Source organism: Petaurus breviceps, unplaced genomic scaffold (assembly GCF_028583685.1).
Source record: "Petaurus breviceps papuanus isolate PSGF00001 unplaced genomic scaffold, PetGlider_PUasm1.0 41, whole genome shotgun sequence".
Taxonomy (NCBI): domain Eukaryota; kingdom Metazoa; phylum Chordata; class Mammalia; order Diprotodontia; family Petauridae; genus Petaurus; species Petaurus breviceps.
The window spans coordinates 5,278,219-5,296,461 of NW_027186320.1; the positions used below are offsets into that span (position 1 = coordinate 5,278,219).

At 35.6% G+C, this 18,243-nt stretch overlaps 1 long non-coding RNA gene across 1 annotated transcript in view; it reads left to right on the forward strand.

Annotated features, from left to right (window-relative positions):
• Positions 1–18,243, forward strand: part of LOC138171052 (uncharacterized) — a 576,586-nt gene that overhangs the window by 89,172 nt on the left and 469,171 nt on the right. Inside the window, exon 2 of the long non-coding RNA XR_011170795.1 lies at positions 11,028–11,698. This is a non-coding gene — a long non-coding RNA (uncharacterized lncRNA). The remainder of the gene's footprint in view (positions 1–11,027; positions 11,699–18,243) is intronic.

An 18,243-nucleotide genomic window follows, 5' to 3' on the forward strand; every position in this document is an offset into this window, starting at 1 on the left:
ACAACAAACCACTCATAGCTAGTCATAGTTTTTGTTTTTCTTTTTAACTAAAAATCAAGAAATATAAACAAATGAAATAAATATAAAAAGTTTATTAAAAACTCTAGTCAACTATGGTTATTAGGAAGAACAGTTAAATATTCACTCTCTTTGCTTTAATCTAAGCTTGTGGCCATCCACGCCTGTATATGCTGGTCCATTGTTCAGATAGTGAAAAAAGAAGGATCCAGGGTAAGGATGAGTGTTATATAGTTGGATAATTTAAACAAATGTAAATAGATACTTTGTGGTCAATATGATATGTATTCATTTAGAAACTATTTCACCATATATTTCTCAGTTGATGGATACTAGTACTGCAATCATTATCATGTAAAATAATTAATAATAATAGATAGCATGAATACTTTGTTGTTCTTGCTCAGTCCTTCACTTGTGTCTAACTCTTCATGACCCTAGGTACCATAGCATACCAACACTGTTCATGGGGTTTTCTTGGCAAAGATACCAGAGTGGCATGCCATTTCCTTCTCCAGAGGATTAAAGCAAACAGTGATTAAGTGACTTGCCCAGGATCACACAGTAGGTAAATATTTGAAGACAGATTTGAAATATGGTCTTCCTGCCTCCATGTTCAGCACTCAATCCACTGAGGTATCTACTATCCCATAATATGTATATAGTACTACAATATTCTAGGGATTGTGCTATGCATTTTACAAATATGATTTCATTTGATCCTTACATCAACAGATAGATGCTGTGATTATCCCTATTTAAATTTCAGAAAACTGAAGAAAATAGAAATTAAGTGACTTGCCCAAGCTCACACAGAAAGTAAATGTCTGAAGCTGTAAATGAACTCAGGCTTTTCTGACTCCAGTCTCAGTATCATATTCCCTGTTCTACCTTGCTTCCACATGTAAAGGTTTATGATTTTTTTCTTATTGAAATATGTTTCAGAAAGACTAATTTTATTACTAGAGAAATCAATACAGGATATCTAATCCAACTCTCTAATTTTAGTCATCTTTGTTTTTTTAATATATAATATTTTCCAGTTATGTGTAAAAACACTTTTTAACCTTCCATTTAAAAAAATTTTAAGTTCCATGTTCTCTACACCCCCCCCCAATATGTTCCCCTACTTAGAAAGCAGGTATTTTTGTATTGCCTCTCCACGTGCACTCATGGAAACAACTTCCATATTAATCATGTTGTGAAAGAAGATGCAAAGGAAAAAAAAGAAAAAAAGCAAAAAAAATATACTATGCTTTGATCTTCATTCAGACTGCATCAACTCTTTCTTTGGAGGTGGATAGGAGTTTTCATTTTAAATATTTTCGAATTGTATTAGGCCTTTGTATTTCTGAGAACAGGTAATTCACCCAGTTGATCCTTGTACACCTCAAACCTGAGGCGATAAATTTAAATATTTCCTTATCACCTACAGAATAAAATAAAAATGCTTCTATTTGGCCTTCAAAACCAGTGCCTTTGCATTCCTTTCCAGGCTGCTCACATGTTAACTAAAATAGATTCAGTGATACTGAGATATAGTTACACTGTCTTCCTTGCTGTTCCTCTCATAATATACTTCATCTCCTGATTATGTAGAGTTTCTTTGTCTGTCCCCCATGCTGGGAATTCTTTCCCTCCAAATTTCTGTCTACTAGTTTCCCTGATTTCCTTCAAGTGCTAGCTTAAATATTATCTACTACAAAAAAGCCTTTGGACCATGCCCTCCATCCTTAATGAAAGTAATTTCCTTCTACTGATTATTTACATCTTATCCTGTATAGTTCACATTTTTACATAATTGTTTTCATGTTATCTCCCTCATTAGACTGTGAGTTCCTAGGACTATTCACTCCCCATACCCATTTTGAGTATGTCCATCATTTTCAACAGTTTCTGACATATAGTAAACATTTAGTAAATGCTAATTAAATGTATGTTAGAGTATCTTATTCTCAGACCCCTGACCTCTCACCCCATCTAGTCAATATAGTAAGTGTGTAAGTAGCTAGTGTAAAGTAGCAATAGCAGGGAGTAAGATTGTAAAGAGGAGCCTAAAAGTCATGAACAAGCAATTCCATAAAACAAAGCATAAATTACAGATAATACCATGTATTAGTCAAAAATTATATACTGGTAATGTATGCTGAATAAAGGGAAGCCATCTAGACCTTGTTGTCAAATGTTTTTTTTTGTTTGTTTTATGTGTAAATCTTTGACAAGTTCCAAACACCCACTCTAAGATCAGCAGGACACCAAATGGTGCTGATAACTCTGAGATGACACAGATAAGTTTAGACTAGATATTTACAACAGCTTTAAGATGATTTTGATATGTTAATGCAATAACACCAAGGTGACACAGATAAGGTTTTGTTCCTCCCAAAAATGCTATAAAAATGAGACCTAAAACTCTTGACCCTCAAGCATTCTTCTATATCCATTGGGTCCTTGTTGTCTAGTACCCCCAACTCTAATCCATGGCTACATGAGTGATTATTTCCCTTCCCATCTGCTTTTTCTGCTTGCCTTCCTTTACCACCTCATTCTAGATCTCTATGAGCATCTGTTTCTTCTACTTGTATCTGTGTTTTCTGTGCTGGTTTTACCTACATCATCTGTCCCTTATTAAAGTACAAAGCAGGTGTTTTCCAGAGAGGTGTTTTCCAAAACCTGGGCAATCTGACTTCATTTCAGAATTGTATAAGTTAATGAACAAATCAGAATATCTATGTATTTATGATACAAATACAAAAACAAAACAAAACAACACAAGTAAGACCTTGTCTTCACTCTGCTTATATTCTAATAGGTGAAAACTATCAGTCAGTCAATAAACATTAACAATCTCTTCTACTGAGGAAAAAAAGAAAAGCAATTAGAATACAAAGAAAAATAAAAGACAACCCCTCCTATCAAAGAATTTCCAGACCAATGGGACAATAATATATGAACAATTCTGTATAAAAAGCCATATGGGGGCGGCTTGGTGGTGCAGTGAGTAAAGCGCCGGCCCTGGAGTTAGGAGAACACGAGTTTGGTTCCTGCCTCAGATACTTAACACCCAAACAAGAAAAGTAGCCATGTAACATTGGGCAAATTACTTAACCCAAATTGCCCTCCAAAAGTCATAAAATAAAAAAAATAAAAATAAAAAATATAAAGCTATGTGCCAGGGAGACTGGAATTATTTAGCAGTGGAAAGGAGCAAGAATTAAGCGAAAGTGGAAAAAGACTTCATATAGAAGGTGAAATTTGAAATGAGACTTGAAGTAAGATAGGAAATAATAGTACACAGAGAATAGGAGGGAGAGCATTGCGTGAAATGGGGACAGTCAATGAAAATGCCCAGCATTAGCAGCTTAAGTAGGGTTTTGTTGTTGTTGTTTGGTATTTCTTTTTGCTTTTGAGAAACAGCAAGATATGCTCAAAGAGTTATTAAATTTCTTATATGTTTTGACCCAGCAATGCCACAATTAGTTTTTTTTCATATTATTATGGGAAATAGGGGAAAAAACCCCCATATGTTCTAAAATATTTACAGCAATTCTCTTTCTCATGGAAAAGAACTGGAAATTGTGTGAATGAATGATCTGTTATAAGAAATGATGAGCTTAATGATTTTAGAAAATCATGGAGACTTCCATGAAATAATGGAGTGAAATGAGTTGAAATAAGAGAATATTGTATACAGTAACAGCAGTATTATTTTAAGAACAACTTTGAGTTACCAAGTGATTCTGACTATTTTTAATACCCAAATTAACTGTAAAGATCCTATAAGGGAAAATGCTATTTGCATCCAGGACAAAAATGTATGTAGGTAAATGTGTGCATTTGTTTATATATGCATATTTATACATGCATATATGCAGATATTTATATGTATGTATGCACATACACTTAGACACATGCCTATAGTTATATACACATGTACTTATATATATATACACACATATATACTGGAAGCCATCCCAAAGTGTGGTGGAAGGGAAAAAAACAAGAAAGTGACATGATAACTGTTCTGTATTTCAAAGAAATAGAGACTTGTACATAATGGATCTACAATTTAAGGGGCAATCTTGTTTTTCTATTTCACATTGATATGGAAATACTTATTTTATTCTTAAGTTCAGAATAAAATTAATTACTTAATTAAAGTAGTAAAGGCTTTGAAAAAAGAGAGAAACAGTAAGGAGACTAGTGTCACTAGATTTCAGAGTATATGGAGGGAGATAAAATCTAAAAAGCCTGGAAAACTAGAGTTCAAAGTTACAAACGGCTTTGCTGGCCAAATAGGATTTTATGTTTAATACTGTACATGATAAGGAGAGGCTATAGGTGATTCTGCAGAATAAGGGAAAGTATCACAATGGTGGCAGAAGTGACAAAGGCAACATATATTAGTGATGTTATGAAAGTCCCATTGTGAATTTGTGTTTCATAACCTCAACTGGGTCCTTTTATACATTCCTAACTAATTCATTAACCAAATCAAAATCCTTGTAGCTATTTTCTACAGATTTTCAGGACCTTTCACTTTACATCCTTAATTTGCTTATTTAGTGGCTATCAATCTTTCTTTCCTCCCCAGCTCTTGCACTCATACTAGTAGACTTTAACATACATAATGAAACTCCTTTAATCATGTTCATCTGATAGTTCTTCAACCTACTCATTTCCCTTGACCTACTCCTCTGAGGCCCCACCTCAGCCATACACAAAGATGAGACTACTGTTGATCTTACCAACATACTCAAATACCAATTTCATGTTTATGAACTCTGAATTCCTCTTACCTGATTAAAATATTGTAAATATCAAAAAGTATTTTTGAAGTAATATTTTTTAAACAGGAACAAAACTAACATTTATATGGAACTTAATTGTGTATAATTCTTTTTTCTTCCTTTTAAACTTTTTTTGTGTTTTATTATTTTGTTTACTTTTAGTTTACAAGATTTAGTTCCATAGTCCCTTAGGTTTCAAAATTTCTCCTCCTCCCTTTCCTCAATTATAGGATCTGAAAATTCTTCTATGTTAGACATTAGTCAGGTTATAAAGAAGGATTTTAATGGATGGAATGAACAATGGAAAAGAGAAAACAGAACCAAACAAGAAAAAGAGAGAGAGCAGGTAATTTGCTTCAACTGCATTCAAACTCTGTTCTTTCCACTTCTTTCTTGAATGTAGACATCTCTCTCCATTATGAGTCTTTTGGAGTTGTCTTATAACGCTGCTTTGCTAAGAAGAGTCCAGTCTATCAAAGTTTGTCTTCACACATTTGTTGTCTGTATTTCTATACATATTTCTCCTGGTTCTGCTCTTCTCACTCAGCATCAGTTCATATAAGCGTCTCCAGGTAAATATGAAGTTCATCTGCTCTTCATTTCTTATAGCACAGTAGTATTCCATTACATTCATATACCACAGCTTGTTCAGCCATTCCCCAATTGATGGGCATCCCCTTCATCTCCAATTCTTTTCCACAATAAAAATGATCTGCTATAAATATTTTTGTACATATGGGTCTTCTTCCCACTTCTATGATCTCTTTGGGATACAACCCTAGAAGTGGTATTGCTAGCTCAAAGGGTATGAAATTATTTATAGCCGTTTGGGCATATTTCCAGATTTCTCTCCAGAATGATTGAATTAGTTCACAACTCCATTGACAATGGATTAGTGTTCCAATTTTTCCTCTTTCACTCCAGCATTTGTTATTATCCTGTTTTGTCACATTAGCCAGTCTGAGTGGTGATATATGTTACCTTAGAATTATTTTGATTTGCATTTCTCGAATCAATGGTTATTTAGAGCATTTTTTCATAAGCTTGTAGATATCTTTAATTTCCTCCTCTGAAAACTGCCTTTTCATATCCTTTGATCATTTATCAATTGGGGAATGACTTGTATTCTTATAGATTTTACTTAATTCTTTTTATATTTTAGAAATGAGGCCTTTATCAGAGACATTCATTGTAAAAATTATTTCCCAATTTTCCACTTCCCTCCTAATCTTCATTACATTGGCTTTCTTTCTACAGAAACTTTTCAATTTAATGTAATCAAAATTATCTATTTTGCATTTTATAATGCTTGCTATTTCTTATTTTGTTATAAAGTATTCCCCTCTCCATAAATGTGACAAGGAAATTATTCCTTGCTTTCTGAGATTGCTTACAGTATCAGCCTTTATACCTAGAGTTAGACTTTATTTTGGTATATGGTGTTAGATAATGGTCTATGCCCAGTTTCTGCCATACTATATTCCAGTTTTCCCAGCAGTTTATGTCAAATAGTGAGTTCTTATCACAAAAACTGGGGTCATTGGGGTTATCAAACAGTAGATTGCTATAGTCATTGACTTCTGAGTCTTGTCTACCCAAATGATTCCTTTGATCCACTACTCTATTCCTCAGACAGCACCAAGTAGTTTTGATGACTGCTGCTTTATAATAAAGATTAAAATCTGGTATGGCTAGGCCCCCTTCCCCACCATTTCTTTTCATTAATTCCCTTGATATTCTGGACCTTTTGTTTTTTTCCAAATGAATATTGTTACTATTTTTCTAGCTCTAGAAAGCAATATGTAATTTAATTTAGGTAAAACTATAATTTTTTATTATATTACCTTGACCCAGCCACAAGCAATTGATGTTTTTTTTCCAATTACTTAGAGTTGAATTTATTTGTGTGAAAAGTGTTGTGTTCATATAGGTCTTAGATTTGCTTTGGTAGGAAGATTTTGAAATGTTTTATAATGTCTACAGTTACTTTAAATGCAATTTTTCTTTCTTCCTCTTGCTGTTGAATTTTGTTAGAAATATACAGGAATGCTGAGGAGTTATAAGGGTTTATTTTATATCCTGCAACTATGCAAATATATTTATTGTCTCAAGTAGTTTTTCACTTGATTCTCTAAGATTCTCTAAGTATATTATCATATCATCTACAAAGAGTGATAACTTAGTCTCTTCTTTGCCTAATTTCATCCCTTTCATTTCTTTTTCTTCTCTAATTGCTACTCTTAACAATTCTAGTACCAGACTGAATAAGAGGGGTAATAGTGGACATACTTGTTTCACCCCTGATCTTATTGGAAATGCTTCTAGCTTATTCCCATTGCATATAATGCTTGCTAATGGCTTTAAATAGATGCTACATATTATTTAAAGGAAAAATCCACTTATTCCTATACTTTCTAGTGTATTTAATAGTAATGGATGTTGTATTTTGTCAAAAGCCTTTTTTTAATCTATTAAGATAATCATGTGGTTTCTGCTAGTTTAATTGTTGATATGATCAATTATACTGATGGTTTTCCTAATATTAAACCATCCTTGCATTCCCGGAATAAATCCTACCTGATCAAAGTGTATTATTCTTGTGATAAGTTGCTGTAGTCTTTTTGCTAATATTTTATTTAATATTTTTGCATCTATATTCATGAGGTAAATTGTTCAAGAATTTTCTTTCTCTACTTTATTTCTTCCTGATTTAGGTATCACTACCATATTTTTGTCATAAAAAGAATTTGGTAGGACTTCACTAATTTCCCCAAATAATTTGTAGAGTATTGGAATCAATTGGTCTTTAAAAGTTTGATAGATTTCACTAGTAACTCCATCTGTCTTTAGCTAGTTTTTACTACGGAGTTTGTTGATGGCTTGTTTAATTTTTTTTTCTGATATGGGGTTACTTAACCCCATATTCTTTTTCAGTTAATCTGGGCAATTTATATTATTGTAAATATTCATATATTTCACTAAGATTGTCAAATTTATGTGCATACAATTTGGCTGAATATTTCCTAATAATTGTTTTATTTTCCTCTTCACTGGAGATTGATTCACCCTTTTCATTTTTGATACTCATAAATTGGTTTTCTTCTTTCATGTTTTATCATATTGTCAAAGGATCTATCAATTTTATTGTTTTTTTTTATAAAAGCAGCTCTCAGTTTTATTTATTAAATAAATAGTTTTCTGAATTTGAGTTTTCATAATCTCTCCTTTGGTTTTCATTATTTCTAATTTAGTATTTAATTAGGGATTTTTGATTTATTCTTTTTCTAGACTTTTTCAATTGCATACCCAATTAATTGACCTCCATTTTCTCCAATTTATTCATGTATGCACTCAGGATATATAACTTCCCCTAAGGACTGACTTTGCTGCATCCCACAAGTTGTGGTATGTTGTCTCAATATTGTCATTCTCTTGAATGAAGTTACTGATTGTTTCTATAATTTCTTGTTTACCCACTCATTATTTGGGATTAAATTATTTAGTTTCCAATTAATTTTTAGCCTATCTTTCCAGTGCCATTTATTGCATATGATTTTTATTGCATCATGATCTGAGAATGATGCAATTAATATTTCTGCGTTTGTGCACTGAATTGTGAGGGTTTTATGCCCTCGTACATGATAGATTTTTGTATGTGCCATGTACAACTGAGAAGGTATATTCCTTTTTATCCCCATTCAGTTTTCTCCAGAGATCTCTAATATATCTAGCCTTTCTAAAACTCCATTCATCTCCTTAACTTCTTTCTTGTTTATTTTGAGGTTAAATTTATCAAGTTCAGAGAGGGGGGTATTGAGGTCTGTAATGGGAATGTAAATTTTGAAGAGCTTCCCTGCCCCTAGGCTAAAGTGCACCTGGAGCCTGGGGTGGGAGGCTTGTTTTTCAGTAGATACTTCTTGATTGGCTAGTGAGTCAATAAGGTTGTTACATTCTCTGAGCCAGGAGAAGGCTATAAAAGCCCTGATATGTAGCTTTGTTTTGGGGGGCTCACTTTGAGAAGTGTTCTGTGATTTGATCTGGATTCTGGGAAGCTGTTGTCCAGAGCCCCCCGGCTTTGAAAAACCCAGATGTTGAAACCCAGATGTTGATTTGGTATGGATGTAATGGTTGGACAGTTTGGAAATCTGTCTACTTGATCTGTTTCTCTGACTTGATAATTCTGTCTGTGTATTCTGAAATTCGGGGTGCTGACCTTTTTCCCCTGAACAAGGTAAACGATATATGTCTGACTGATTAAAGTAAGTTTGTTAACCCATTTTGAGTTGCTTTCCTTTATCAAAGCAGATCCAAGAACCTGTATTGGCAGCAATCCCTGAGGACGCTTGGGGTGCCTGCTGCTACAAGGTCCCACACTAGCATAGTTTTGCTTTCTATTTCTTCCTCTATTTCCCTTAACTTCTCCTGTAGGAATTTGAATGCTATACCAATTGGTGTATTTTTGTTAATTAATGATATTGCTTTATTCTCTATCATGCCTTTAGCAGCATATAGTTTCCTTCCTTATCTCTGATGATTAGATGCATTTATGCTTTTGCTTTATCTGAGATAAGGATTGCTACCCCTGCTTTTTTTTTTTACTTTAGCTGAAGCATAATATATTCTACTCCAGCATTTTACCTTTACCCTGTGCATATCCCCTTGTTTCAAATGTGTTTATGGTAGACAGCATATTGTAGGATTATGGTTTTTAATCCATTCTGTTATCCACTGCCATTTTATGGGAGATTTCATCCCATTCACATTCACAGTTTTATTTCTATCTGTGTCTTTCCCTTCTTCCTTTTCCCTCCCCTCTTTATGCTCTTGTATCTTCCTTCTCCCTTTCCCTCCTTAAGAATTTTCCTTTTTACCACCACCTCCATCAGTATTCTCTCTCTAACCCCCCCCTTTACCTTCCCTTTCCACTTACTTATATTTCCCTCCCTTCTAACCACCCTCTCCTTCTTATCTCACCCTTATCCTCCTACTGTCTATAGGGCACAGTGGATTTTTATACTTATCAGAGTATGTTATTCCTTCTTTAGCCCCAAACCAATGCAAGTAAATTTCATACAGTGCTCCTCTCCCTCCCTACTTTCCCTTTATTATAATGAGTTTTTGTGTTTTTTTCACATTATAATCTTAAATTTAACTGATTATGCTGATCACTCTTTGAACCAGAACCAATGAGAATAAAGTCCTTACAAAGTTGATCATCCTCCCTCCTTCCCCTCTACTTTAGTATATTTTTATTCTTCTTTGTGTGGCACACTTTACATTTTTCTTCCTCATTCCTTCCTTTTCTCCCACTATAGTACCTTTGAATCCCTTAATAAGATTTTTTTCTTTATCATCAGATTAATTCATTTATACCCACAGCCTCCATCTATGTATATTCCATTTAAATTTCATGGAAATAATATAAATTTTATATTGGCATGTATCAGCTTCTTATACAGGAATTGAAACCGTATATTTTTATTGACTTCCATTATGTATATATGTGCATGCCCATGTTTGTTTGTGTGTGATAGAGAGAGACTGTGAGTTTTCCTTGTTTACCTTTTTATGTCTTTCTTGAGTCTTGTAATTGGAGATCAAATTTTCAATTGAACTATAGCTTTTTCATCAGGAAAGTCTAGAAGTCTCTTATTTCATTAAATGACCATCTCCTTGCCTGAAAGACTATGCTCAGTTTTACCAGGTAATTGATCCTTCATTGCAGTCCTAGATCTTTTGCCTTATGAAATATCAAATTGCAATCTCTCCAATCTTTTAATGTAGAATATTCTAGGTCATGTGTAATCTTGACTGTTGTTCCATGATATTTGAATTGTTTCTTTTTTGGCTGCTTGCAGTATTTTCTCCTTGACCTTGTAATTTTGGAATTTGACTGTTAAAATTCTTGGAGTTTTCAATTTGGGATCTCTTTTAGGAATAGTCCAGTGAGTTTGTTCTATAATTATTTTACTCTCTGATTCTAGGACTTTAGGACTGTTCTCTTTGACAGTCTCTTGGAGGATGTTGTCCAGACTGCTTTTTTCATCATGGCTTTCTGGTAGACCAATAATTCCTAGGCTATCTCTCCTGGATCTGTTCTCCAAGTCAGTTCTTTTTCTAGTGAGATATTTAAAATTTCTTCTAATTTTTCAATCTTCATGTTTTGTTTGGTGTAGCGGCAAGCACCCCAAGCGTCCTCAGGGTTTGCAGCTACCACAGATTCTTGGATCTGCTTTGTTAAAGGAAAGCAACTCAAAATGGGTTAACAAGCTTACTTTAATCAGTCAGACATATATCGTTTACCTTGTTCAGGGGAAAAAGGTCAGCACCCCAAACTTCAAAATATACAGACAGAATTATCAAGACATTAACAGATCAAGTAGACAGCTTTCCAAACTGTCCAACCATTACATCCATACCCAGTCAACATCTGGGTTTCCACATCTGGGTTTTTCAAAGCTGGGGGACTCTCAACAACGGCTTCCCAGAATTCATACCAAATCACAGAACACTTCTCAAAGTGAGTCCGAAAACAAAGCTACACATCAGGGCTTACATAGCCTTCTCCTGGCTCAGAGAATGTAACAACCTTATCGACTCACTGGCCAATCAAGAAGTATCTACTGAAAAACAAGCCTCCCATCCCAGGCTTCAGGTGCACATTAGCCTAGGGGCAGGGAAGATCTTTAAAATTTACATTCTTATTACATTCTGCCCCAAGGTCTTTCATGCCCATAGCATAGACAATTTACTTTTGAATTAGCACTAAACATCTCTTAGGTCACATTTTCAAAGTACAGAACTAAAGTTACCAAAGTGGCCACTGGGCCTTAAACAAACACAAAGTACATAGCATTATTACCTCAATTCAAAACAAGAGTTCAAATAAAGTTCTCTGGGGGAGGGGGGAGGAGGGAGGGGTATCCTTCCCCTCACACAGCTCCAGCCCCTGCCTCCAATCACAGAGAGGGGGCTGGGCAACAAGGTGGGGTCCCTGGGGATCCAAGGCACTTCATCCTACCCACCATAGTCACAAGTCCATCTTCCCCCTGGGTCCCAAACTGTGGGATGCAGCCAGGAAACACACTCAGTGCCCCTGCTTTGCTGCTCAGTTCTTATCTTTTCCTGTGGCTGAATTCTGAACTCCTGGGCTCCTTCTCCTCCCGCAGGCAGCAGCCGCTCCTGGCTTCTGCCCAGGTCCCGATGCAGGCAGCTCACCATTCCTGCTCTCAGCTCAGTGAAGTCTGCATGCAGGCCACTCTTCTCTCCTGGTCCATGGCTCCACAGAGTCACAGCTACCACAACTGGGAAACAAACGATTATCCCAGCCCCCATACTTTCCTTTTACTCTACAGATCCTGTTCGTGACGCCATTTTGTAGCGGCAAGCACCCCAAGCATCCTCAGGGTTTGCAGCTACCACAGGTTCTTGGATCTGCTTTGTTAAAGGAAAGCAACTCAAAATGGGTTAACAAGCTTACTTTAATCAGTCAGACATATATCGTTTACCTTGTTCAGGGGAAAAAGGACAGCACCCCAAACTTCAAAATATACAGACAGAATTATCAAGACATTAACAGATCAAGTAGACAACTTTCCAAACTGTCCAACCATTACATCCATACCCAGTCAACATCTGGGTTTCCACATCTGGGTTTTTCAAAGCCGGGGGACTCTCAACAACGGCTTCCCAGAATTCATATCAAATCACAGAACACTTCTCAAAGTGAGTCCCAAAACAAAGCTACACATCAGGGCTTATATAGCCTTCTCCTGGCTCAGAGAATGTAACTACCTTATTGACTCACTGGCCAATCAAGAAGTATCTACTGAAAAACAAGCCTCCCACCCCAGGCTTCAGGTGCACATTAGCCTAGGGGCAGGGAAGATCTTTAAAATTTACATTCTTATTACGTTTGGCTGACTCTTGATGCATCTTAGAGTCCTTAGCTTCAATTTGACTGATTCAAATTTTTAGTGGATCATTTTCCTTGGTTAGTTTTTGAAGCTCCTTTTTTAGGGAGGTATTTTCTCCAGTTACATTTTGAACCTCCTGTCCCAGTTCACAAACTATTTCTAAAGATTTGTTTTCTTCAGTGAGTTATCTTTTTTCCAATTTGGTCACTGCAGATTTAAATTTATCTTTTACACTCTAATTTGGCTTTTTAAATCTTTCTTGAGCTCCTCCAAGAATTTTGAAGTTGAGACCAGTTCATATTTTCTTCTGTGGTCTCAGGTGTGGATACAGAATCCATGGTGTCTCCTGAAAGTGATTCTTCTTGTTCACAATAATAAGATTCTATTGTCTTTGGTCTTGCCTTTGAAAGTTGCTTCTGGCCCATTGTAATTGCCTATTTCCTGACTTTTAAAGTTTATTTCTGCTCCTGGGGTACAGAGGATGCTGACCCAAGCTTTTCAGGCTGGGAGCTTGAGGCCTGATTATTGACTTTGTATGCTGTAGCTTCTGGGTGTCTAGACTGAGGCCAAGGCCAGGACGCTCAGTGTTTACCCTGAGTTACCCTGAGGCTCACTGAGTAATCTGTGGGGGAGGGGTGACATGGCTGCTTCAGATTTCTGACTCTATGCCCCTAGCCTATAACTCAGGCAGGCTCAGCAGCTGGCAGCCAGCACAGCTGGTGTCTGCAGATTTCCCCTGGTGGTGCTAACCCCACCTGGACTTGTGTTGTTAGTGCTTGCTGGCTCTACTACCCTGGGCTTTTGTATCTCTTCCTGGGATGGGGCTTGTTGGGACCTCTCCTGTCCTTTACTTCAGACTCCTTACTGCTTCAGTTGCACCCTTCCTCAATGACTCATAAGCCTGAGGCTATGTACACTATTTCAGGATTTTACTCTGGGTGAGACATTTATCTCTGGGTTTTCTGGTTCAGGGAGAGGGAACCAGAGCAGCTAGGGTTTACTTTGCCATATTGGCTTCTGGAAATTCAAGTAGATGATTTTTAAACTTCTGGGCTGTGGGCTGATAGCTGCAGGAGTAGCTGCTGTACCTGAGGCAGGCCCTGTGATTTCTCTTATCCAATTCTGACTGATCCTCCCATGGTGAGAGGGCTATGAATCACCCTTGAGGTGGGTGAGTCTGCTGGCTGGGGCTCCTTCTCACTCTGTTATAGTCTACTCTCTAGTCTGTGCTGGTACACCTGTGCTCCCTATGTCCAGACCCACGTAGGCACTTTCCTGGGCTGTATCCTGCCACACTCTGTCTCCCAATGGATTCTGTCACTCTAAAATCCTTTCAGATTCACTTTTTAATGTTTAGTGATGGGATTCATGGAGGAACATAGAAAAGTTGCTGTTTCCTTTCCACCATCTTAGCTCCACCCTTATGAACTAATATTTATTATTCCTTGTCTCTACCATGTTATGGAGCTTGGTCCTAGACATACAAAAACAAACAAACAAAAAAAATGAATCCATACTTGTTCTTAAAGAGTATTAATTCTATATAAAAAATAAGGAAATGCAAAATGTACAAAAAATAAATATTATCTGGCATGTTTCTCCATTGCTCCCCTATGACCAAACAGAATTAAATATATGCTAATTTAGGGGCTGCCAGGTGGCTCAGCAAGTAAGAGCACTGGCTCCAGTGTCGGGATGACCTGGAGATCGAATCCCAGGCTCAGACACTCAGAAATGAGTGGCTGTGTAACCTTGAGCAAGTTGCTTAACCCCTATTGCATAATATATATATATATATATATATATATATATATATATATATACACATATATATATGCCAATTTTATTTCAATGACTTACTTGAGGTCCTTGAGGGAGTCATGTTTAGAATAATAATAATTAAGCTAAGAAATTGTTGTTCTTGGAAACATTTCTCCTAAATCCCACATCTTCTGATACTTGTAAGTCTTCAGAACTGTATCTTTATTACATTTAGAAGGTGTATACATAGACTGAGGGTGTGGATATAAGTTGACTTTGATGTGAAGATTAAAAAAAAAGTGGTGAAAGAAAAAGGATTATGCTGGGAGAAGAGGAAGAGGAGGAAGAAAAGGTAAATGACATTACATGAAATGGTGCAAAGTCTTATTACAGTAGAGGGAAAGAAGGGAAAATAGCAAATATTGTTTGATCATCACTCTCATTGGATTTGACTCAAAAAGTGAACATCATATATATTTAACTGTGTATAGAAATCTTTTTTACATTAGAGAAAGTAGGAAGCAAAAGGGGAAACAAGGAAAGGGGTGAATAGAAAGGGGGACAGAAGGGAAGAAAGAAATAACAAGCAAAAGAAGAAAGAAATGGGACTGATAAGGAAAAAAAAGGCAGTGGTGAGAAGCCAAACATTTTCAAGGAAAGAAAGGGCAAAAGGAGAGAGAAAAACATAAATGGGGTAAATAGGATGGAGATAAAGATGCAATAATAGTAACTGTGAATATAGAATGGGATGAACTCTCCCATGAAAGGGAAGCTGATAGCAGAATTGATTAAAAATTATAATACTGTAATATGTCCTTCATAATAAACACATATGAAGCAGAGAGATAGAAATCCAGTAAAAGTAAAAGGCTAGAGCAAAATCTATTATGCTTCAGCTGAAGTAAAAAAAAAAAAGTAGGGGTAGCAATCCTGTATGCAGACAAAACAAAAACCTAGATAGATGTAATTAAAAGGGATAAGGAAGGACATGGCATTTTGCTAAAAAGATGTCATGGGAAGTGAAGTAATACCAACACTAGAATATATATACAACAAGGGGTATAGCATCTAAAAATCTGAGAGAAGTAAAGTAAGTTACAGGAAGAAATAGACAGCAAAACTATACTAGTGAGGGACCTCAATATGCTGCTCTCAGAACAAGATAAATCTAACCACAAAATAAACAAGAAAGAAACTAAGAAACAAGAAACTGACTCTAATTCTTTAGGTGAGTAGAATCTTAGAAAAACTAAATATGGAGACCTCTGGAGAAAAATGATTGGGGATGGAAAGTCAATTCTCTCAAAAAGCTTTTTTTCAGTGGCACATGGCTCATACACAAAAATTCACCATATACTGGGGCATAAAATCTTCACAGTCCAGTGAAGAATGCAGAAATATTGCAGGCATCCTTTTCAAATTATGATGCAATAAACATTACATGTAATAAAAAACCATGGAAAGATAGAATTAAAATTAACTGAAGAGGTGAAGGATTCTGGGAAGATGACAGTAGGCTAGAAAATTCAAAGTTCTCAAGATCTTACCTCACAAAAAAGTTAAAATAGAACCTTAGGGCAAAAAAGTGTGGGTGGAGATAAATGAGAACAGGGACAAAACCCAGGTCTTCCTGGGACAATTTGAGAAGATTGGAAGAGAAACCCCAGGACTAGGTTTTGTCCTGGTGAAGAGTAAACACATCCAGGCTAGATTCCATTTTAACAGAAAGGGGAAAACTTCTCAAATAACAACTACAAGCCATGGGGTTAGTTGGTTTGAGAGGCTGCCTCATCCCCAGCCAACTGAACTTTTACCCCTCGGGTAGTGAGGGGAGTTGGACATCTGGGTCCCAGAAGAACCTGAGGGAACCTCTGCTGATCAGGAACACCAAAACCATCAGTGCTGTGAAGAGCAGGCAGGGTGAGAAGGAAACAGCACACACCCTGTGAATGCTGAAGAAGTGGGGCAGAAAGCCCCTGGCTGTGGACAATTACAGGAGATTGGACAATTGGCCTTGGTTTCAGGCTAGAGGGAATAACTGAGGATCTGGGACAAGATACACAATTTCCCATACCCCAGGCTAGAGGTCACTACAAAATACTAAACTATCACCAAACACACACACACACACACACACACACACACACACACACACACACGAACAGGTAGTTTTTAGATGAAGAAATTAAAGCTATGTAAAGTCATATAAAAAGTGATCTAAATAACTATTGATTAGAGAAATACAAATCAAAACAACTCTAAAAATGCTACAGAACATGTGGGAAAATTAAAATACTAATCCATTGTTGGTGGAGTTGTGAGCTGATCCAAATATTCTGGAGAACAATTTGGAACTGTGCCCAAAGGGCTATAAAATTTCAAACCTTTGACCCAGCATCACCAATTCTTGGTCTGTAATCTCAGAGATCATAAAACTGGAAAAGAATCCACATGTACAAAAATATTTATAGTGTCTCTTTTTGTGGTAGCCAAGAATAGGAGATTGTGGGCATGCCCATCAATTGGGCAATCACTGAAAAAATTTTGTTATATGAATGTGATGAAATACTATTGTGCTCTAAGAAATGATGAGGAGGAAGACATAAAAAAAACCTGAAACACTTAAATGAACTGGTCCTGAGTAAAGTGAGCAGAACCAGGAGAACATTGTGTACAGTAATGACAACATTGTGTAATAACTAACTTTTTGAGATTTTGTTCTTCTCAGTAATGTAAGGATCCAAGATAAAACCAAAAGACTCATGATGGAAATGCTATTCACCTCCAGAGAAAAAAACTGGGGAGTCAATGAAGATAGAAGTATATCATTTGCTGTCTTTTTGTTGTTGTTGTTTTGTTTCTTCTTTCTCTTGGTTTCTCCCAATGACTCTAATTCTTCTTTATAACATGACTACTTTGAAATTATGTTTAACATGAATGTATATGTATAGCCCATATCAGACTGCATGCCATTTTGGGGAAAGAAAGGGGAGGTAGAAAATTTAGAACTCAAAATCTCATGGTACTGAATCTTGAAATTTAAAAATAAATCTTTAAAAATAACTAAAAATAGTAATTGACAGTTATTCATAGTAACCATTCATTTGGTGTTGTTTCAGAATTGTATATATGTAAATTGTTTGGGGAGATTTTCCCCTTAGAAAAAAAAAGGCATAAACTTGGTGATTGATCATTACTGAGAAAAAAAAAATCAGCCATTTTCTTTAAAAAATCATTTTTATTTATGGTTGCTTCAAATACCAGACACTCAAGGCAAAATATAATTTGCTAAGTAAATAAAAGGGAAAAAAACTTATAACATTAATTCCACTGATTAAATAAATTCAATTTAAAATTAAATAAATAAATAAAATTAAATAAAATTAAATAAATTCAAATTAAATAAACTCAAGGCAAAATATAATTTGCTAAGTGAATAAAAGGGAAAAAAACTTATAACATTAATTCCACTGATTAAATAAATTCAACTTGATCAACTATTATTAAAAGAACATTTAAAAACACACATAACAATTGAAAACCAAGACACTTCCCCAAAATAGAAAATTCCTCAAAATCTTAAAAAAAACTTTACATTTTAATAGTCATTTTAATAGTTTGATAGTTAAGAGTTCCATTTTACTAATCAGTTGTTATATTTAAGAGTCTATAGTCATAATTAAGAAAAGGCAAGTTTGTTTAAATTAAAATGGCTAATTGTTGAGTCCTAATATAATAAATTTTGAGATGATTTTTTT